At 32.9% G+C, this 24325-nt stretch overlaps 1 protein-coding gene across 4 annotated transcripts in view; it reads left to right on the forward strand.

Moving 5' to 3' along the window:
- The first annotated feature begins 1386 nt into the window (after positions 1-1386).
- The window catches only part of LOC118737117 (acyl-CoA Delta(11) desaturase-like), a 33197-nt gene continuing 10258 nt past the window's right edge, over positions 1387-24325 (forward strand). For 2 of the 4 annotated variants that reach the window (XR_004992790.1, XM_036467416.1), the window contains exon 1: positions 1387-1797. The gene's annotated coding sequence lies outside the window, so the exon portion shown is untranslated. Of the gene's footprint in view, positions 1798-22444; positions 22549-22878; positions 23343-24325 lie in introns of those variants that run through there. The other 2 variants (XM_036467417.1, XM_036467418.1) reach the window with 2 other exon arrangements.

Here is a 24325-nt window from a genome sequence, read left to right on the forward strand (position 1 = left end):
TGTCGACGGCGACATGATTTTTTTGAACGCGACAGCGACATCATGAATTTGTTTGAGTTTGACATAAAAGAAGTGGAAGAATCTTATCTGTCGCTAGAAAAATAGAAATAGATCCAATCTGGCCACTGCTACATTTTTGGCTAGTCGCAGTGTTGCCGTGTCGTCACAATTAATTAATTTATTATAACTCATAACTAATTGATTAATCGCACAATCCGCTTTTAAACGGCGCTAAAAATTAAATAAAAACCTATAATAAGACGAGCTATTTCCACAATTTTTTCAAAATCACCTATAGTGTCTGAATCATTTACATTTCTGTTGTTGTCATATATTAGGCTATTCAACCTTGATAACATAATGTTTGATATTGGAAGCGTTTTGCAGCAGAAACTATTAGCCTTCATATAACACTTTATTGGAACTATTGCATTCCAACCTCATCCTATTTCGAATCTTAGTTTTTGTTGAATTCATTACGGAAAAAACGCGCACAACAAAGCATGTGAGTGCGGCAATATATTTCCAATTATTTTATTGCCTGTTGCGGTTTTCACTCCGTAAGCAATTATCCAAAATTCTTCAGAGTCGGACGGAATGGTTCTGAGAAAAGTCATTCCATGGGAAGGTTAAAAGATTCAAATATTCAGTTTCCGTTGCTTTTCTTTCCTTCAAAGTTAAATAGGGAATTGGCAGGTGCCTGAAACTCGCCCTCTTGTGATTCCCACACTTTTCTGGTCAAAAAATCAAAGCTTTTTTAAAAGTATTTAATTGACTACGTAATCGTTTCAAAAGTTCTTCGATTAGGGTGATTAAACCTGTCTATTAATATGCTTCTTAAGTCAAGTTTATCACGCAGTTCCTTAGTCTCTTCTGTAAAATTATAGTGGAAAACTAAGTGTTGTATATTTTTGTAATTGGAAAAATATTTTTTCGGAAGAAAAAAAAGCACCAAAAATCGCCAATGGCGATTTCCTAAATCTTTACGTGCAAATATCCAAAAAAATCACCAACTTGGCGCGAAATAGCCAAATCTGGACCCTCTGTTCAATGGGTCGAAATACATGTCGGTAGGTAGGTCCGGCTAAAATCACGCACCACTTTTTTGTGTGTGCTATATGTATATAATAGGTATTATTCTGCTCTTTTTGTTTACTGGATATCTTATCTTAAGTATAAAAACCAGAAAAAATAAATGTATTTAATGCTGTCAAACGTCGTTTTCTTGATTATAAGAAATGGGAGGAAAGATGCCATTTTGGTAGGTTTTTGAACCAGCTCTTCGTAGGAAACAAGGTTTTTCAGTGGTAACCCTGGTTATGACACTGAAATCGTATGTTATGGCGGTATATTTTGCTATATAAACCAGAAGTGTATTGTTGTTGCTTCAGTATGCTAAGCATTGCTGAATTTCGTATTACTTTTCATGCTGCGCGCGGTTTAGAGAGAAGTTTACTAAAACAAACGAGAATATAAGGCAGTTGCAAACCTCTTTTGTTGCCTGCGAGGTACGAACGCTGCGCCGCTAAGATCAGTTCGAGTAGAAATCTTAAAGAGTGTGGACGTTTGGCGGACTAGCAAAAATCCTGAAATTAACTTTCCAGATTAGCACTGAAACACCGGGAGTGTTTGTGTATTACAAATACCGGCAAATTTGTATTACAAATACCGAAAATTTAATTTAAAATAAATCGCCGTTAGAATTCATATTTTTTTAAGTTGAATAAGTGCTTGATTGTCGAGAAGAGAAGAAACCAAATTAGATTGAAGTGTGAGATTTTCGGAAGCAAAATAAAGGTCAGTAGAAGTAGAACTTGTGAAAAAATAACAACAAAAATATAAGTTTGGTTGAGAGTAAAAAGCCGATCTGATATGTCAAGTCAAAGGACGGTCATTCGAAAAAATACAATATGCAAAGTTACCTTGAAAGACATTAATTTCGTTGAAATAATAAAATTCTTGTATACATATGTATGTACATATTTATATACGCTAATATTGTTGTTGAAAGACGGGTGAACTAAAAGTGGTATTTCAATACATATAAGCATATGTGCATATGTGTACGAGTACATACAGTAGTGGTCAGATAAATGTTGCAATTTTTTTTTTTTGAGAACTACATATCGTCACGGAGTGGAAATTCGACCTATCTCGGCAGCCAGTTCGAAAACGCCCTTTCTCAGAAAACTTTTTAAGAACGCCCTACTTCAGAATTTAATTGAAGAACGCCCAATTTCAAAATTTTATTGAAACACACCCTATCTCTGAATTCGGTTCAAAAACGCCATACCTCAACTGAAAATACATGGAAAATGTGCTGAGGTAGGGCGTTTTTGAATCGACAGCTTCAACCAAATTCTGAGGTAGGGCGTTTTTCAATCAAATTCTGAAATAGTGCGTTCTTGAAAAGTTTTCTGAGAAAGGTGGTTTTCGAACTGACCGCCGAGATAGGTCGATCTTCCCGATATGTAGAATCTGGGTTTGATATTTGACTATCTATAGCTAAAGCAATCTGTAAAACGATAATTTGTGTGTACAAAGTTTTAATTTAGTAAAAAGACAAAAATGGAGAATTCGGACAATGCGGCGTATGAGTAACATGAAATTTTTTACGAATTAAGAGGTTGATTTACAAATGAAAATATTCAAAATGGTGAAATAATGTAAAGGACACTCAACATCTTCCATCAAAACTTAGTGGGCTTCCCATGGTCCTCTACAACACCCTTTTTTTCCGATTGTTCATAAAAAACATCTTGGCTCATTTTACTGCTTAAATAACTTCGGAAACTCACAAAACGTTTAAGTTAGTAAAATCGTAAACCATCTATCAAAATTTTTATTAAATATTTATGTAGGCAAACAATGTAAAATCATACAACCATTTGTATGCGAGAAATACATAGATGGTGGTAAGCTTGTAAATATGCAAGCCCGAAATAAAAAATGTTGAAATCAGCCTTGAATAACATTTTCGCCGAAAATAGTTAGCATTTTTAAATTACATAAAGACAAGAGCATCAATATTTATTTATTTATTTATCAATCAGTCTATGAAACAATAATTTCTTACAGACTATTTAACAATCAAGCTTAAGCTAAGGCATCAAATTAAGAATATTAGTAAAAATTTACTTAGGTAGAGAGCAATCAAGGTCGATAGTAGTTGAGATTCACAAATTGTCCGGACAATGGGTGCATTACGGGCATAATTTGTTCTTAAGTGTTCAGCATAAAATGGCAGGGAGCACACAGATACCTCCTTGGCACATTCAAATTTATTCTACCCAAAAGCTGCGGACCTTTTTTATCTAACGATTTTAGATTGAGCAGCGATAAGCGTGAATTATATGAGGGTATGGGATCAGAGTAGTGTAGTGAACGTATGACAAATTTGAGAAACACTTTCTGAACGCGTTCAATACTCTTGAGCCATTGCAGAAAGCTGGAGTGTTAGCCAAGGCATGCGAGTTTGTCCATCAATACAGTGTGCGAAACTTTGCCGAAGACTTTCGAAAAAGTCGGTGTAGATCGGTGATGGGCACCGATTTGCCCGTGGGCAAAGCTCTTTAAAGCTTTCTATAAATTTTTTATAGTCGCGTGCAGAGTAAAAGCTCTCTCTGCCCATCGCTGGTGTAGATGCAGTCAACTTGGCATCCTGAAGAAAATGCTCTGAGATGGAATAGTCACTAAAGACTGCCAGATTTGTAACTGTGGTGCGACCCGTTACAAAGTCATGTTGATTTTGGCAAATTAACTCTCAACTGAGAAATACATTTTAACTTTGACCAGGCAACCAAAAAGCTTAGAAACATTAGTGAGTTTCGAAATAGGTCTATAATTGCTCACATCATTATTGTTGCCATTCTTAAATATAGGGGATATTGTAGCCAGTTTCCAAGCAGCAATGAATTTCCCTAAATACAAGGATTTATTGAAGATTTTTTCAACGGAATTACCAGAGCGGGACAACTTTTTAATAAAAGGGCCGAGAGACCATCAAAGTCCTTTTGCGATGAGTTTTTGAGCTTCGATGTTGAAGTGCAACCGAACCGAAACTGAGTGCCGAATTCGGATTAAATGTTTGATTATTGAAAGAAAAATCATCATCTGAAACAAAGTTGGATTAAAAAAAAATCAGAAAAGAGGTTAGCAGCATCATGTGGAGAACATGCAGATTTTCCATTGAAGACGGCTGAAGATGGAATTGTGGAACAGCTTTTTTCGACTTGATTAAGCTCCAGAAGTCCTTCGGATCAGACTTAATATTAATTTCGAACCCAAGAATATAGTTTCTATACAAGAATTTACCCACGCAGTTAAATTCCTTCAAATATTGCTGATTTTTTTCATAGAATACCTGGTTTTTAGTTAATTTCAACTTCTTATAATACTCTAAGGTTTTTAACTTTTTTTTAACCCTTTAGCATACCAGGGGAGTTTATAGGGCTTACTTTAAATAGTAGGAATATTGAGTAAGCATGTATTATAACCATTGACCTGAAATCATCATAGTACTCGGCGACATCAATGCCTGAAAGCTGATCCTCCGAACAAAACTCGGCAAATAAACTGTTCAGGCCTGCATAATCACAACGTTTAAACTTGAAGACAATTTTATCAACTAAAGTTCCAGATGTGAACTCATAAAATTGTACGTTAAGAACCAAAAGAACATGATGCATATCCGAGGAAGTGACGGAAGAGCAACATTCAGACAGATTAAAATTTATATTCTGGGTAATTTTGTTATTTAACACTAAATGTATTCTTTACGATACCTAGTCTTCTTGAAAAAGCGGTGTAAGCTGTAAGGGAAACAACAAGAGCATCTTACTAAGGTTCCAATTAGTCCTTAATAATTTCAATATGTCCAGAGGCGTTTAAATTCCTGTTGATGTAGGTCGTTGCACTAACACCAACGTTTAAAATTACTCCATAGATGCGGCTCACCACAGCACCATAGCGGCCGCTTGCATTTGTATTTTATTCTATTAAAATTTAACAAATTTTTTTGTAACAAATTTTACGGGCTAAAAATCTTAAGAAAGATATCCTACAAACTTGTAATGTTACTATAAGGACGCTTTTTAAGGGTGAATACATCTCGGTTGTTGATTCTAGGATCATTGAAGAAGGTTTTAAGATCTGTTAGATTTTGTGGAAAAAATTAGCAAAACTAATTTTGTCCCGTATTCGCCTACCATAAATATGGTCACCCCAACCATAGACCATTTAACGTGGTGTAAACTTTTATCAGGTAACTTTCGTTATTTTATGTAGGTCTATATTGGTGTAAATATGATATGCCACCGAACTGAGTAAGGTTAGTTTTCGATTCGTCTGTAAAAATAAAGCTTTCTCCATCACTTTGAGTACGACTATGTAGCAAGAAAATACTTAACCCTGGGGTTCTTGCCCTTAGCCACATCGATTGTAGCGCTCTCGCATCATGCTTGATCTGATTTTAATACCAGATATTATTTTAATTTCTCATTTCTTTTTATAGCTATCAAATTTGTTGCAGTCTTTAATGTTTGATTCGCTGGGTAGTAGTTCTTTTTGCAAAAATAGTTTTATTTTTATGCAAGAACTGCACACACCCTGCAATGTCAGATACATAGCGACGCTTTTACTATAAAATTCTGATACAATTCGCCAATAATAACCTTTATAATCAGGGGAAAGAAAGAGGTGTGTTTATATGGCCACCACTGTCTGAATTCTATGATTCTCAATTTTTTTTTTTTAACTTCGTTTTATCATAATTCTACAACAATACTTTAATATTTAGCTGCACTTCTCAGCAACTAGTTTCGGTGGCAGCATCTCCATATTATTATTATTATTATTCAAGGAAAATAACATAAATAACATAAGCAAAAAAAAATGTTTCTCGTTCTTCATTAGCGTGCAGAAAATATTTTCAAGGCATTTAAAATTATTTAATTACACACAATATGTATACATACATATATGTACGTATGCATTGTATGTGCATAAGCAAATAACATTTGTACATTATGAATACTCGCATTGTATTTTTGTGAGTCTATTTGTTTCCCATGCTAAGCACATTGTTTGGCGCTAGATTCTCCTTGAAAATATTCAATGGTTAAATATTATCGGTTGTGTTGAAAGCTTTGAAGAAAAACTGCATGTTTAAGTAGTTAAACTAACAAGTGGAGTGTAAAAAATTTAAACAAAAATCTGTCAAACCAAAATTTCGGAATTTGTCGGTGAAGTTTTAATTGATACCTATTACCATGGTAAATACCGCTACATTATAGTGAAAGGTTGCTAAGTCCCCTTGTTTTCTAAATAATTATGTTTTGATGCAAGAAGTAAAAACAATTAAACTGCATCGTTTCCTAGAAGATCAAACTGTATTACTGTATTCACTAGATGTCGTAAGTGTCGTAAAGTTTAAGACCCTTTTGGCGTAGTTAAAAGTTCCGTAAAAGCATTTTAACAAATCCTCTAAAATCTTTATCTAATTCATGTCTAATCTTCACTAAAGCAAGTAGTAAGGATTACTACAGTAAGTAGCAAGGATTAGACAACGATTAGAGGCATGGCTCAACAGTAGTGAGGGTCTTTATTTATTTAATTTTGAAATGTGACGTTCTTACAGAGGTCCATCGATATACATATGGCGTACCAAACAAAATGAAGTAGGTTTATAAAAACTTACTAAAGTAAACATAAAGCTTACAAAACGATTATTCTTGGATAAAGAAAGCGTAATATAATCGAAACGGCTCCTTGTTTATAGGCGTATGGATATAAGTTTATAATTCATTCATAAAAAGAAAGTATTTTTTCTTGGTTTTGTCGTAAACATTTCCGTTTTACTTTTAAAGTTAAGCGATTTATAAATATTCGCTCTCAAGACTTATAAAAGGTTAAATTGAAAAAAGTTTAAAATAAACTTAATACTAAGACACTTAGGGCCGTTTTCTGAACTTTAAAGCTCACTTTATATTCAAAGGTTGGATTACAAACAAAACTATGTCTATGGTTAAGCATTTCTATTATCGGTTTTTGACGTATGCATGTCTCTTGGTTGTAAACCAATTTAAAACCAATAATAAAATGCTTTACTTTAGACACAATCATAAATTTTAATGCAAACTTTAAATATAAAGTGAGCTTTAAAGTTACACTTAACTTGAGAAAACGGCCCTTTAATATGGCAAGCATAGTTTAAGTTACTTTAAAAAACACTTACAGATTTGCTTGTTGTGTAGACATGTATTGAATTGACATATATGTACTTCTTCTCGATTTTCAAAAATCAATTTTTCAAAGTACAACGTACACGCTAAAAAATGGCATGTGTTCACATCTAAAGGTGTTCTTACACGATATGTATTTGCATGTGTACAAGCCATTTTTTACATATGGAAATCAGTGTTGCCACTTGAAAATATTTTTAGGTACCAAACAACCTACCAAGTCCGCATTCGCATCCGTGGATGTCTAAAATTTCACATTCGCAACATCCCTAATCTGTACATAAAATACCTTCCACTTTTTCTACTTCCCAGAAAATGTATAAATGTATTATAAAAATCTTTGATGTGAAAAATTGATTCGCTTAAGTAAATATACATACATAAATACAAACTTTAAAATATGTACAAATGTATACATACAATAAAAGTTGGCTCTTTATTTCCGGGCTGGGACGTGTCCCGTCGTGTCGTGTCGGGCCGGGCTGGGCCGGGCCCCACTGAAATTCTTAACGTGCGGGCTCGCGCGTGTTTTTGAAAGCTGATTTTGCACTCGTGCCGGACCGGGCCTGAAAATTTAGGCCCGTGCCCATCTCTAGTTTGCACACAGCGAAATGTGGTGTTGATTCAAACTCAACATATGAAAGCACATTTACGTGTGCGGCTGTAGCTGAGTGTGCAAAAATGATTGATACAATTGGTTGCTGCCAAGGATGTCCGCTTTCAATCCCCATCAGACCTTTTTATTTTTTAGTTTTTATTCTCAACTATGAAAATGTTTGGGTTTAAAATTTAAACCGAGCCGAGAAAATTTTATTTTTAAATAGTTAAATAAAGACTGTGAATTTGACAGACATACGCAATTACATATGTATTGGAAAAGTCACATTTACAGATGCAAATACATATCGTGTAAGAACACCTTAATGAACACTCACCCATTTGTATGGCTAGCTGCAGCTTTATCGTTTTGAACTTCCTCTACCCATTTTCATAAACAAACATTGCATGAAATATAAACTTTTGCACCGGGAAATATTCAATTAATCCCTTTGGATACTTTTCCCTCACTTCCTTTATACATATGTAGATAATTGTTCAATATATTGCGTATAAGTACATAAAATTCTAATTTAAACGCTTTGAGTAAATTAAGTCAAAGAAATTTGACCTTTAAAACAATTTTTTTTCACATATACATACATACGTAAGTAAGTATAGCGAGAGTGTGCCAAGCATTGCCTCACTCTGGCACATTATATTGTAGAACCCCTGAATGACTTACACGACGTTTTTAATTACCAGGGCTCGGAATCTGATGCAAATGCATGTTTTCACTGGTCAAATGGAAATGGTTAAGTTAGCTTTACGAATCATGAAATTTCCTTTAAAATGGCATTCAATCGTTAGTGCACATTTTTACATATTTATTGCGCATATTTTAGTATATTTTTCAATAAATGCGTATGGCTTTTGCATATTTTTGCTTGGTTTTGATTTACAACCATATAAATTTTGTGCGAAATACCTTAATATTTTTTCATATATTCATCTGAATATCTTCTCGGATAGCCAAGCGGCCATTGAGGCCTCTGTTAAATAACAACTAATGGAGGATTAGGAGAGAGCTGACGAACTAGAAATTTTAGCAAATTTATCACATGAAGACCAATTGTATAGTTAGTTATAGAGTGCTACTGCCTCTCTATGTATGACGTACTGAAATTCATTAAAGCCGCAAAATGGTGAAGGTTTTACGAGTTGTGGAATGAAAATGGCAAACGTGCTAATTGCTGGCCACCTGGGTGACACTCCAATTCAACCAACCAAACATTAATCTATTCTGCTTGATTATAAACTAATTGTATACATAAATTTGTATTGTTTTTTGAAGTGAATTGTTTTCGTTATTTTCTTGTTAAAAAACATGTGTTATTTACTTTTGTGCCGTTCTGTTCTTAATTGCATATTTTATTTTTTTATATGTAGCGCATATTCTTGAATTTTGAGTGCATACTATATGCGCATATTTTCGATTTTTTAGTGCATGAGATTCCGAGCCCTATTAATTACCATTGATAAAAAACGAAGTTGTGTATACAAATGTATGCAGGGGCACATTATAAGCAGAATTACCACACGTTGCACAGAGTTGTATTTTTATAGTAAAACCGGTCACAATTTTAGTTGGGCTTTTCTGCTAACTAATAAAAAAAAAATACGGATCATAATCACAATTAGGCGTTTTATGAGAAATATTACACTTATCTTAGGTTAGGTTAGGCTGAAGCGGCTGCCTTCATGACAGGAGAGAGACACACTTAGACCCAGTATTCCCGTTGTAATACCATTTGAGAGCTCGAATTCAAACCCGACCGTTGATTATGTTCAGAAACTTAAAGAATTCATGAATGCCTGCTTCGCATAAGGCGGATTCCCCGTTCGTGTCCGGACACTTTTTGTTAGTAATTTTACGCGTTCCTTTCCCACTTTGTCTCACTGAGAGCGCGACAAAAATGTGCTGCACGCTCTTTGTTCGAATCAAATTGATTTTGATTTTCTGTCCGAACGACTTGATGATTCTCGTTGACGCGTTCTCCTTTGCATGTATTTGCAGCGAATTGCATGTATAGCATTGACACATTAAGTTAAACTTTTGGCAAATAAAATTAATCTTTTGGCAAATAAATTTAGTCTTTTGGCAAATAAATTTAATCTTTTGACAAATAAAATTAATCTTTTGGTAAATAAATTTAATCTTTTGGCAAATAAATTTTACCTTTTGGCAAATAAAATTAATCTTTTGGCAAATAAATTTAATCTTTTGGCAAATAAAATTAAACTCTACTATAGTACTAAACAGTGTTTGAAAAAGTAAAAAATACACTAAAAAACTGCTGTTGCTGTGCTAGGAAAGCATTTTTTTTAACTTTTGACGCTTAGCTTTACTGCGCCAATATCAAGAGTTAACCTCCAGGATAGCTGAAAAGTGTTTTTCTCTTCTGTTGATTTGACTTCTCACTTTCAAACAGTTCTGTCACAGCATGGTCTCAAATATTCGTAAAACTATCTGGCGCATTTTATTTCAACCAAACCACGCATTATGGCCAAATGGGATAAAAAACCATCTAAATTGCTACAAATCTTGAACGCTCTTAATATATTTTCAAACGAAGGTACAAAAAAAAATTATTTATGTGCATACGCACATATGTACATTAGGGTGCTCATAGAAAATGTTTTTTTGTGGAAATTTCAAGACCCTACCCCCTAATTTTATTCGGTTTTATGAGAAATATTATTGCCTATTTTTATAGATATTTTAAAGGTCATTTAGGAGTCGCGACCTATCGATTTAGGATAAAAAATACGGTTTTGTAGATTTATGAGTTTTTGAATGACTATTTTTGACTCGATTGCAATTAATGAGGTATCAGTTTATTTGAAAATAAATTTAGTTTTAGACAGTACTACGTATTTCGAAATATGGGTTTTTTTTATTTTACCCCATAAAAAATCCCAACAAGCCAAGTCCGAAAATAGATTATTAAATACCATTTCAAAGGCCTATATATCCTCTTCTCAGATGACATTCGATCTTTGAAATCGAGTCGAAAATAGTCATTCAAAAACTCATAAATCTACAAAACCGTATTTTTTAACCTAAATCGACAGGTAGCGACTCCTAAATGACCTTTAAAATATCTATAAAAATAGGCAATAATATTTCTCATAAAACCGAAATAAATTATTATTTGCCAAAAGATTAATTTTATTTGTCAAAAGATTAAATTTATTTGCCAAAAGACTAAATTTATTTGCCAAATGATTAATTTTATTTGCCAAAAGTTTAACTTAATGTGTCAATGCTATATTATTTGCCCTCAAAATCGTGTGTAGGAAACAATATAATCAGCTGTTTGCTTCAGAACAAAATAAAATGTGTCGAGCTGAACGGTGGACCGTACTTCAGCACCCTCTCCGGCAAAAATGTTTTGAGAGCAAATAAAAAGTTGTCCGGACATGAATGGTGAACCCGCCTTTAATTTGGCCAGACAGACAAATGGGTGGTGGTAAAATGAGCGTCTTCTCGCCCACGAAAGGGCAGGACATTGAGGGAGGTAGTGTTCCACGCTCTCGATTTCGTCCACAGCGCGGCTTAGAAAAAGTAGAAAAAATAGCGATGTATCGAGTTTTTTCAACAGATCTCTGACAAATAACATTCGATCGTTACGTAATTATTACCCAATCAAGGGCCAGACCTAAAGCTTTTTAATTATTTTAGCATCAACTCTTTATAACTAGACGCTGAATATTTCTAGTTGAAATTCTTTTCGAAGGATCTTACAATTTGACTTTAAATGGCCGAAGAGCGTCAGCCAAGGATCCAATGTATATCCCTATGAAAAAAATTGCCCGACAAGGCCCGACTAGTAAACAAAATTCCTGTTTTTTTTGGAGTTTTTTGCTAAAAGTAGATTTCCCAAAAAAATATAACACTTTCTTCTTTCATGTCATGTATAAAGAAAGGCCCAAATACAGCTATTTAAAATGCAGAAAAAAATTATAAAAAGAACTAAGTTCTCTTTGACGTTCGTCAAAGATCAAGTAGAAGTGGGGACGTGTTAACATTTTGTTATGTGAAATAACGATTTAAGTGGTTTTTGGTTTTAGAGGATTTCTAGCTACACCGAAATGTTTTTATACTTATAGAAATATATAATTTATATAGCTCATATCATAAACAGCGAATCTCCTAAAACCATTATTTTACATAAAAAATTTGAAGACTTAAGATTTTATGGCGCTAAACATGCGAAAATCCCGGTTTCGCTAAAAACGAAAAAACTAACATCCCTAATACATACATACATCTACATACAAATGTATATAGATGTACGATGTACATTTGGATACATAAATTACGCAATCAGATGATTTTAAAGCTATTGTAGTTTATCAAATCATATTTATCAAATGTTTGCGTTAATTAATTAATTTAATACCCAAGAAAGCATTGTTTTGGGTGAGAGTATAAGTTGGGAAGCAGTCCAAGAGAACTACTCGTCTTCCTTTAAACATCTCTGTCTAATCTTAGATATTATATGTATGCATTTAGTTACATTTATATGTACTTACATAAGTATATACATATATATATATATATATACATATCTAAGTACACATAAATGTAACTAAATGCATATATATATATACATACTTGTTCACATATAAAATAATTTGCATTAAAGCTTGTGCGATTAGTTCATAAAGGGCAATTCGATTAAGTTCCTCACCTCTAATTTATTCACATTAAAAGCTTGCTTTCAATTGTGGCCATGTAGTACGTACATATGTATGTATGTATGTATGTATGTGCATACATGCATTGTGCATTACCAACTGCAGCCGAATTTCGTTAATTTATAACAACAATAGCTACAATTCTACAATATTAGCGACACAATAAGTTCATTATCAAGGCGGTGCAATGCGCTGATAAATATTTTTAGTTTGCGCAGTTCAACGTGGATGCATACATACATATGTATATACATAAGTACGTACGGACGTTCTTTAAAGTATATTAATTCAAAATTTGTCAATTTTGATCCTTTGTGCTCGGAATGTTAACAGATCATATACAGTTATCCACAAAATAGTAGAAGTGCAATATTTTGACCAGCTTTTGACTATTTGTCCTTTGTTTAATGTTTATTATTTTTTTTTTTTAAGTATAACCGGTTATACAACTAACCCCATATAAATATTTCGAAAGTTTCGCAAAAATTTTAAACATTTTAATCAGAATCTTAAGAAAAAATTTTGGTATGCAGTTTTTTAGCCCATTAAATTGTTGTATAATTAAGTGCAACCTTCAAGTTGGTAAAAAATCCCATCTACTTTTGAGATTTTTATTTATTTTTTTTTTTTTAAGGCGAGAAACCCCTAGAAATGGGCGTGGCAATTGCAGGACTAAAGTTAGCAAAATTGATTGCGGATTTCGGCAGAATATCGCTTCGTTAACAATATTTGTTCCACAGCTTAGGAAATCTGATGTAAAAATTTGGTTCCTACTCTTAAGGACCAGCCTAATATACATACATATATTATCGGATACAGGGAACTACTTTACATGTTGTTAGCTAGTGAAATTTGTTTTAAAAAAAGACAAACTCGATAAAAATGCCTTTAATGTTTTGAATTTTCATAAACTCCCATGGTAAAAATGAATACATATTTTAAGGAGATACTGGCAATCGATACAGCTTTGAAATTTTTACTCAACATAGAAGAAGAGGCAGCTGTAATTTCTAGATATTAAACTAAAAATTAGTATTTTTTGGATTATGACACTATTGAAGTAAATGAGCGATATATAGTTATCACATGGTTAAAACCACGACAAGTCTATGTAGGAGTAAATGACATGAAAAATCGTAGCAAAAAATAAAATTCCGTAGTAGATTATTTATTATCCCTCCTTTGCTGAGAGAAAGTCGGAATCCAAAGACATTTGTTTAGTTAAGTATGGAAAAAAGTGCTGTACGAAAAATACGGAACGGTATCTTTCTATTTTGTGTTTGCAATTTTTCTCACTCACTGGCTATTCAGTAAGGTTTTGTAATTCACTTCCGAGTGAATTTCAGCCAAATTGTGTCTATTGTACTTTTATTACTTTCTTCAAAGATTTTTTTACGAAAAACTTGTATAACTGGGCCTAAACTATTCTGATTTAGACTTATGGGATCTCAGTAGAAAGACATTTTCCCACTATTTTTATTTTTGTTCACGTCCCAATGTTTTTTCCAAGTACCAACACATCTTAATTCAACTTGGAATGACGCTCATTCATCCTACCTTTCTCCTTCATCCTTTGAATGAGTTTATTAGCAAATAAATAAAACGGGTGAGAAAATACCTTTCAAATGATACCTCACAAGATTAAATCAGAATAGTTTATGTTCAGTTATTCAAGTTTTTCTTATACCAATCTTTGAAAAAAGTTAAAAAACAGCATCAAAAATCTCATCATTACGATTCCGTTCAAATTTTTTTTAAATTTTTATTTTTATGAAAATTTTGACGCTTAAACCGTTTTGTCTTGTCGTTGAGCGGATTTAAAAAAAAAAATCTTTACGAAACTATTTTTATTCATATAAAACTCCATTTTTGGAGGTATTTTCAAATCGGTCCAGCTCGCGTAAATCTTAATATTTTGGTGTAAAAATATAATAGATTTTATAATTGCAATGGAAACACAGTACCGATTTTTTTTTTCGTATGCGGACTGATGCAGTCTAGCGTACATACATCAGTGGATTATCCCTTAAAAATCCAATAGAATCTAAAATCAATTCTAAATTAGATAGCTTTTTTTTTACTAAAAGCAGCGGTCAATACTAAAAAAACTTTACATTATGTTTTCAATTAATGTACTTTGTGAAGAAACAATAGGGGTATTTACGATCCGGTGCATACTGTCTAGCATGGTGCATATATAGTGTTGTTGTTTCATGTGTTTAAACAACACCGGATCGTGAATACGCCTAATGTGTACATAGTATGCATACATATGTACATACATATGTATAAACGTACAGATGAGCGTATTCTAAGCATAAACGTATGCGCGAAATTCATTGCCGTCATCGACTCTCACGGATGGGTCGCATGATTTGTATACTTCTTAACGATTCGCCGGGTGGATGACGCTATTGTGAGCAGTGTTGCCGTTTTAGCCCTTTGGTGGCTAGATTTAGCTACCACATACTTTTACAATTACCTTACATGAATTTAAAATTGCCCCTAGCCCTTTTTTAGCCTTTTAGAGAATTTATTCATGCTGGGCATGAAAAAGTTATATATGCTTAAATTTATATCATTTTTTTCATTTATGTAAGAGATGAATTTTTAAACTAAGAAAGGGCTGTTAACTTATCTATTAACGATTTAACTATAGTTTAAAATAGATAAGTTTATGGCCTTTAATATGCTTAATTTTTTAAATGGCCCATCAAGTCGATTGACCGTGTATGTTCTTGTGGTTTGATTGTACCACCTGCTGGTGCGACTTCAAAAACTATTTGAAAATTTTATGATTGACCAGCATGCTCGTGTCGTGAGTGGTGAAATTAGCTCAATTTTCTAAGTAAAAATTATTTTGGCTTAAATTTCTTGCACTATATGAGTCAAAGCCGTCTTTGTGTTTCCTTTTTTGAAAGGAATTTGACTACCACTAAAAAGATTCGCGGCAACACTGATTGTGAGCGCAAATTTAGGGTTACCAAGTGTTTAAGAATTTCAAAAACATTTATTACCACAATTCAGTTATTACATATGTATACATATACATATGTACATAAATACGTTGTTGGAAATTCCTGAGGGTTTAAAAAATGTTTGGTGAGTATTTAAGGTGTAGTTTAAACTTTTTTCCAAGGAATGAAACCGATTCAAAATAACGTTCCGGTTTGGGTTTCGGTTTTGCCAAGTGTTTCGGTTTCGGTTTTGGTTTCGTTCTTCAAAATTTATTTCGGTTTTGGTTTCGGTTTCGTTCCGGTTTCGGTTTTTCACAGAAATTTTGTTGATATTATTTAAATCACAATGTCTTAAACGTTGAGGAAAAAAAATCGAAAATTACAGTTCACTGATAATATCAACACTAGGTTCTTTCCCTGACAATCCGGACCGGATTTGGTAATTAGAGAATAAGAGAAACATTTTCTTTCAAAAATGGAACAAAGTTCAGAAGTACGAAAACGCAAACCCCCACATTTCGTGCCCACAAGTCGAGAAACAGCTGATTCACGTTGTTCTTGTTTTTGTCACTTATACCATGTTCGGACCGACATCGGAAACATGTTTTCGTTGCTAAAACTTTTTTTTCGATTATTTATCGAAGTGGAAGTCATATTTTATCATCTTTAATACGCCATTTCGGATTTATTGTTAATTGCCTGGCCAAAGCAAAATAAGATTGAAAGTTAAAGGTTGTAAATTAAAAGAAAATTAAGGGAAAATGTTTTGATTGTCGGTCAGAACATGGTATTAAATGCAAACACTTGGAAATTGAATTTTGGTTTCACAAATTTGATTTTAAGTACATAGATTGAAAATACATCAACAGGCCATTCACTTTTCCTTAAAAGCACCAAGTAAATGCAGGCAACATGTAAACACAATACAGCTGATATGCACTTTGACACTTTATCCATTTTTACTCGGAGAAAATTTCGGGCTATTTCGGGCAGGAAGAAGAATACACTTACGATCGAATACGCTCGAATTTTCGCTCTCTATTACCCATTTTGTTGAGTACAGGCATGATTTCTGGGCTATTTTGGGCACACGCGGGATCTCGCATTGCGTACGGGAAAGAAACTACTTAAATATAATTAATCGATTATCGATTCACAACAACAAAGTCATCAGCAGATTTTTGCGAAAAGTTACCTTGCCATACTTATTTACTACTTAACAAGAATTTTAGCAAAATGTTGCTGATTTTGGTTAAATAAATCATTTATTTCAAAGAAATTTGTATTTATTATTTTTGTAAATTTCTGGAAACCGATTGAAACCTGTGATTGAAATGGTTTCGGTATCGTTCCTTTTCAGGTCAAGATAACGGTTACGGTTTCGGTTTCGGTTTTGAAAAACGAAACGGTTTTAAACGGTTACGGTTTCGGTTTGGGTTTCGGTTTCATTCCTTGCTTTTTTCCTTCTTGTACGTACCGGCGGGCGGTGACGAGCACCTTACCAAAGAAATTTTTCCGCATAAGTGCCGTAAGAAACGCTAACGCTACTCAGAGTGAAATTTTCTGGTTCTATTTTTCATTCCATATGCGGAGTATTTTACTCTTCCTTGAAGTGCTAAAAATATTGCGTTATTGCAACGGAGAAATCGAAATAATATTCTGTTGATGTCATATTTCAGAATGTCTCCGCTATAATCTATGGCAAGAAGTATCTACGCTAGGTGTATCCTTAAGTTTGTGTAAGAAGATGAAAAGGTTATGCCAGGTTGCACCAATCAATTTCCAATTGATCAGCCTGTTAAAATGTGTCATTTTTAATTTCAATAGTCTAATAGGTTATACAATTGATTGGTGAATCTGGGCATTGGTGTTTTTACTTTACTCTCAAGTGAAACAAAATTTTCAGGACTTTCGATTTAAACGATTGAATCGTCTGGGGAAATTCCTCTCACTTAAGTCTCATCGAACACTTGAAGCATAAAGTGAAACGGAAACTAGGTCAATATAATCTGAAGGGAAAGATGGCATTGAAAACATTTTTGAGGAAATGATGAAGAATCGAAATTAGGGACGAACTTTTGTAAAATTCTTTTTCGTCAATTCCTGAACCGAATATAAGTCGTTACTTCGGATGAAGATGGATCAGCACCTAAAAGTGTTACCAGTTTCAAACTTTAAGTCCAGTTTATGATGTGTAAAAAATTTTATAAAAAATAGGAAAAGGATTTGAAAATACATATCAAAGAACAAATCAGTCAATCATATTCGCCCAACAATTTTAGCTTTTCACTAAGCAAAAATGCAAGTAAGTGGAAGATGTGAACATTTGGGCGCAATTTATTAGATACATATGAGTTTATTAAAAATATCTGCCGTTTTAAGCAAAGGCCCTCAAACAGATGCGATACTACCGGTGCGATACGATATTGTATTTGATACAATAACAATAAAAAGCAAAGGTCCTCAAACAGCTGCGATACGATACACTGCGGTGCTGCATCTTTCTTATGGCAATCTTTATATTCCGTTATTCCGCAAGCATTTTTCAAACATTTTGAATAAAACTTAATCAAGCACAGCTCCGTTAAACAGCTGCACAAAATACAGCTTAAAGTAATTTTAGGTAGCTCTAAGAAATGTTTTTACATACATATATTCCATTGAGGACCCTAGTTTTTCCGATTTAAGAAATGAACTTGAACTTATTCCATTTATTTCGTTTTAAATAAAAGCCGTACTAAATTTTTATAGTTTTATTTCATTCTATACTTTCATTTCTGACTAACTGTAAGTGTTATCCAAGCACGAAAAATCAAAAGCAAACAAAAAATAAAAATTCAATGGCACGGAAATATTGCTATTTAAGTATTGTGACGAGGGATTTTTATAGCCCAAAAGAGTACAAATTTTTAATTTTTTTTTAGATGTTCGCAGCATTGTACACAGCAAACAAAACACAATGTTATACATGCTAATTGCCCATAAAAAAAGCTCCATTTCAAAGAGCAATCGCTCATTTAATTCAATAGTGTCATAATCCAAATAATATAAATTTTGAGGTGCATAAGTACGCAGAAACTACCGTTACCTTTTCTTGTATGTTGTACAACAATTTCGCAGATGTATGGATTATAACATAATATCGAGACCTAACCGCCAAAATAACGTATGAGCCATTTTTTTCAAAATTTTCTTTTTGATGCAGAAATGCATCTAGATGCCCTAGGAATATTTCTGCATCAAAAATAAAATTTTGAAAAAATGTCGCTTACGCTATTTTGGCGGTTAGGGCTCGATATGTATTAATTTTTACTTTGCGATTTTATATGAATTCAAAACTTTAAGGCCGTTTTTCTCAACTTTAGTTTTTTGAGTTATGAAAATATTGAAGTAAATGAGCAGATTTATATACATACATACATACATACATATGTCACTATTTTGCCGGTTTCTACAATTTCGTATGTACACAAAACGGAGAACATACATATGTAATAGTTAGTATTCGTGTTCTCCCACAGTTATGTATGATTTTTCGCCCCTTTATTCTCAGTAATTGTGAAATATGTATGTGTGTATGTATAGTTTATATATATTTATTTCGATTAAGATGACGAACACTTATGTACATACATATTAATGTATTTAAATTGGTATCTGAAAATTATATGTGATTTAAGAGTTAATCGCTTAAAGACAATTAGTCATTAATAAATGCAATTTGATGTTCTGACGCTCATTTACCGACCTAGCCGCTAAAGTCAATCTATGTAACAGTAGCGGTCAGAAAATAGTGTTACTGAAAAAACAAAAATGAGAGTATCAAAAATATGACAAATCTAGAGTGCACATAGTGTAACTAAGACCCTACTTTCAGCTAAGAAATACATACATATTTAAATAGGCTTGTTTTTTTTTACACCCATATAAAGTGCATCTAAGCTTAACGTGTAAAAAACTAGCATCAACAACTTCCATTTAAAAACTACAAGTAATTTTGATTTTATCGACAACTATTCATAAGCGCACATACATAAAGTTTGTCGCTTACAGCTCCATACAAATTAAATTTTATATAATTTTTAGAAACCCCTTTGCAACTACAGTGATATTAAAACTCTCTTAAAACACAGAAAATATATTCTTTTGTAAACCGAACATCAGCACCGTTGTGCGATTCCATCGGAACGAAAATTATTACTTCGAAATGGCAAGTACGCACACAGCTATGCGATACTATCCCAGTTAAAAATAGGATTTCATCAACAAATTAAATTCTTTGATTTTCTACATCAAACATTTGTAGGCAACGTTCATTTTTGTTGTATAATTTTATAAAAACCGTCTCGACATTTTTAAGATTTATTAATTTTTTTATAGAAGTCTAGCTCATTATATAACAAACGCAGTATAAACCCACTTGTACTTGCTTTGTACGCAAATTAGAAATGTATAGTTTGTGTTATTTAGTGAAATGGACTTTTATAAATAATGAATAAACAAACGGAAAAAAGCCTAAACTTGTTAAATGTCGCGTACCTATTTTTTTTTTTCTTCCACTGTATTTTTTAAGAATTCAGATTGCAGAGATTATCCATTTTTAGCTCAAACGCAACTATAACGTAAAAAACGTATAATAAACCTTAGCACTCGTTCTGCTTTCAAGTTAAAAGGCCTTGACCTTAAGCTGAAACGTATATACATACATGCACCAACATTTAACTCTCGCGAGTATGTACAAGGATATATATGTATGTATCTAGTTAGCTTTAGGAATGGCGAGCCAGAGATGCCGTCGGTTAAAACCATGGCTGCGTAGTACCAGGCTGACAGGTGTGGCACTTTTACACATAAACTTAGATATTAAAATTAACACCAGCGTTGCCGTTTTCATTCCGATCGGGATGTTTTCACTTCTTTTTGAAGCTGAACAATACGTCACTCCCTCTCGCAACAACACTCCTATTTTGAGAATGAATGACCATAGACGACATGAACGTAGAGTTGTATATGTACGTAAAAAAAAAATTGCAAATTGACACAGCGGTGAAAAATTCTTATTCAATGTTGAGTGATTATAAAAAGGAAATAATATGACCATCGAAAGAGAAAATAAATCTTCTTCTATATAAAAAAAAAAAATATTCATACTTTGTATAGAGAAAAATGTGTAGATATGTATTAAAAACAACGCGAATCCTTTGCCACTATCAAAATCATTATACCTAAATTGAATGGGCAAGAAACAGCATACAAGAAATTTAAAATCCTGATTAAAGTTAAAATTTTTGATTAAAATTCCTTGAACTTTGCTTAATTTTGTATATTTAAAGTTTGAAACTATTATTTGCAGTGTGTACATTATATGTTCATAGAAAAACTGTTAATCCATGTCTAATTTTTACTACTTACTGTAGTAATCGTTTAGTACATTAGTAATGATTAGACAAGGATTCGGGACACATGAGCCAAGGGATTTAATTTTTTGATTTTAGAAATGCCGTTATTGCAGAGAACCGTCCATATGTAATATACATATTATAATATAACTACTATATATATATAAACTACTGCTTTTCTGTTAGATCTCGGCGGATTAAATGCTCCCAAATCTTAGCGCATGCGATTAAAATGCGAGATTTAAGCCGCAAAGGATTGCAATATCATATACATACAGTGCCGGCTAAAAGTATTGGCACAGAGAATTTTTCGCAATATATGCAAAGTTTTTTATTCTAATTTATTTTCAATATTTTTTAATAAAAATATAGTTCGTACTTCACCAAAAAACATAAAAACAAAATATCTAAACTTTGTGCAAAACTCTGGAAAATTCAATAAATTTGCATACTAATTTGCAACTTCTTATTCAGATTTTGTAGAGAAATTCTAAGTATGTAGTTTTATAGCCCAACTAATTACTAATTAGTATAACAAAGTGCAAGTTTGAAGTATCTAAAAAATTGCGTTGATTTTTGGACATTTTTTTAGTAGAAGGTGTTGCTCATTTTCTCCATACAAAAAATAATTGTCGAACATACTTTGTACGGAAGAACTGACTGAAAAAAAATGATTATAATTGTTATACTAACTTTAGTTGAGCTATAAAACTGCATACTTAGAATTTTTCTAAAAAATCTGAATAGAAAGTTGCAAATAAGTATGCAAATTTATTGAATTTTCCTGAGTTTTGCACAAAATTTAGAGATTTAGTTTTTATGTTTTTTGGTGTAGGACGAACTATATATTTATAAAAAATTATCGAAAATAAATTGGAATAAAAAACTTTTCAGATATTGCGAAAAATTCTGTGCCAATACTTTTGTCCGGCACTGTATATATGTCGTTCAGTTTGTGGCAGTCAAATTTTCATTTACGGCATTCTTTCCCGAATTTTTATCACATAATTAAAAAAGTAATGCTCGAGGCCTTTACGACCAAAAAAGTTTCCGAAACGTTGCGAGACTTGCGCTGAAGCTTTATGATTTGTATATTTCTAATTAAAATTTTGGTTTTGTATATAACAATTTAATTGATGAAAAATTGGATTTGAAAAATTTGTTTAATCAATTTTTGGAGTATGTAATACCTATACATAATCGCTTTATTGATAGAAGAATGTCTTCATCCAAACAAGTCAAGTATATTGAAAATTAACAAATGAAAAATATAGTAAGCAACCACCCGTTGCCCAAATTATGGAACCAAATTAAAGATTAAATTTTATGAGTATATTTCTAATAGAATAGATGATTAAATCAAGGTATGCCCAGCCCCTTGCTGGTTTGAGCTCGCCAGCCAATCAAAAATAATTTCCGCAAGTTCCATCCATATGGGTGAAATTATTTTGGGAATTTGGAGAATTAGCCCTCACAGAGTTGGCATCCCTAATGCTGATGCTTACAAACTGACACATTGATTTCATGGTTCTCGCATCAACTCTCCATCACTTACTTGCAGCACTTAACACGATACCTTCTCACGAGTCCTATCAAATTTCAAATTAGTTTTTTTCCACCACTCGATGCAGTCATTTGAACGTCAAACGCGTAAGAAATATTGTTTATTATACAAAAACATACTTAACTTATACAATATATGTAAATGCAGTACCTGTTACAGTGATACCTTTTTTACGACAGACACATGAAGTCCTTAATTTAATTTAAAATTCAATACTTGTATATAGAGTATTCGATAAAGAACCTAAAAGTAAACAAAAAGATTTGCTGTTGTCTGATGTCGGTATAACAAAAATAAAAAAATATAAAATTATTTTTATTAAAATAACAAACGGTAATCATGTAGGCAATCTTAACAAAAAAAAAAGCTCCAAACTCTATTCGTCAGTACTTTCATATGTAAGTAGATATCCTGCAGGAATTCCACTGACTCTATCGGGACCTTTATAATAATATATGTAAATCGGACTCATGTAAACAAAAGTGATAACCACTAAGTCAAAACCGAGTATGTGTTCATAAAGGAACTGATGGATGCAAAGGCTTGTACGTGAAATTTTTAAATTTTGTGCAAAACATTCATGTACATATGTATGTACGTTCTTACTACGCCGCAAGCAACCGCATGTTGCGTCAACTTTTTAATCAACCACTGCCCTACATACACTAGGGTACATATCGCGATATCAGAGCTACATAGTTCCACAGAGCCGGCTTTCGTTGACCATCAAATCATAAAAATGGCACAGAGGAATCGCATCCAAGGGCAATCGCTTTAGCATCTCTACACAAGGACACCGAGTTATTGATTTTTCTTGCATTCTCACTACGTTTAGACATGTACATACATATGTATGTTCGTTCGTGCTTATATTTGTGTTGTGAGTATAAGCCCTTAAATGTACAAAGAGAAGAAAAAATAGATTTTAAAAAAGTTGTTAAAAATACGCTTCCACACAAATTTTCCATTTAAAATAAAATAAAGATTTAAAATTAAATGGGCACTTGCATTGTAGGTACATTTGTACCATTTTCATTTCGAAAGGTATATTAAGTACAAGATTTTTTCTTATAATAAGAGGTGTCTTATCCTTACCGGTGAAATATTGCCAGTGTAAATGGTCTTTCACCTAATCGTTCTACACATAACAGCGAAATATTGCATAAATGCTTATGGTTCAATACAATTTGCGAAAATGTCTGATTATTTCCTATTGAATAATAATAATAAAAATATAATAATAAATTTTAATTTCCAACACAAAATAGTAAACAAATGACGGCTTCTATTCATGAAGCTTTAATGATTAGGCGAAAACATGACTATGAATCGTAATGTACAGAGCTTCTAAAAGGGTCGTGATCTATATGTAATACTCCAATATTGGCAGTAAAAGCTAGTACCGTCCGAAAACATTACAGTGCAGACATATCCATACATAAATAAACACGTACACAACACATACACAAAAATGCTATTAGACTGTCTCATTTTGATTTCGCAATGCTTACACATTGAGAACTTAGCGTACTGCCAATAAAGAAGTATTACATATATGGTTTCGGACCTACAAAGGCGGTTGAAAACTTTTCTCTCGCCAGCTAATCGGCAACCTCTTATCCTCAATCTGGCAGATCCTTGGCATCCAGCATAGTTACAATCTCTTTCATTGCCACTAATATCTCGACCTTAAGTACAGTGGGTCATCTGCCCATTGCAACTGAAAGTTTCTGCCAACGAAGTAAGGCTGTTTTTGCAGTGTTTTGGGCCACCAAGCTACGAAGACATAGACCAAAATCGTCCGGCCGTTCATGCCATAAATTCATTCTATTAATTTTGATTTCATCATGAAGAGCTTTATTT

The sequence above is a fragment of the Rhagoletis pomonella genome, unplaced genomic scaffold (genome assembly GCF_013731165.1).
Source record: "Rhagoletis pomonella isolate Grant_MI unplaced genomic scaffold, Rhpom_1.0 Rhpom_scaffold_00004, whole genome shotgun sequence".
Taxonomy (NCBI): Eukaryota; Metazoa; Arthropoda; class Insecta; order Diptera; family Tephritidae; genus Rhagoletis; species Rhagoletis pomonella.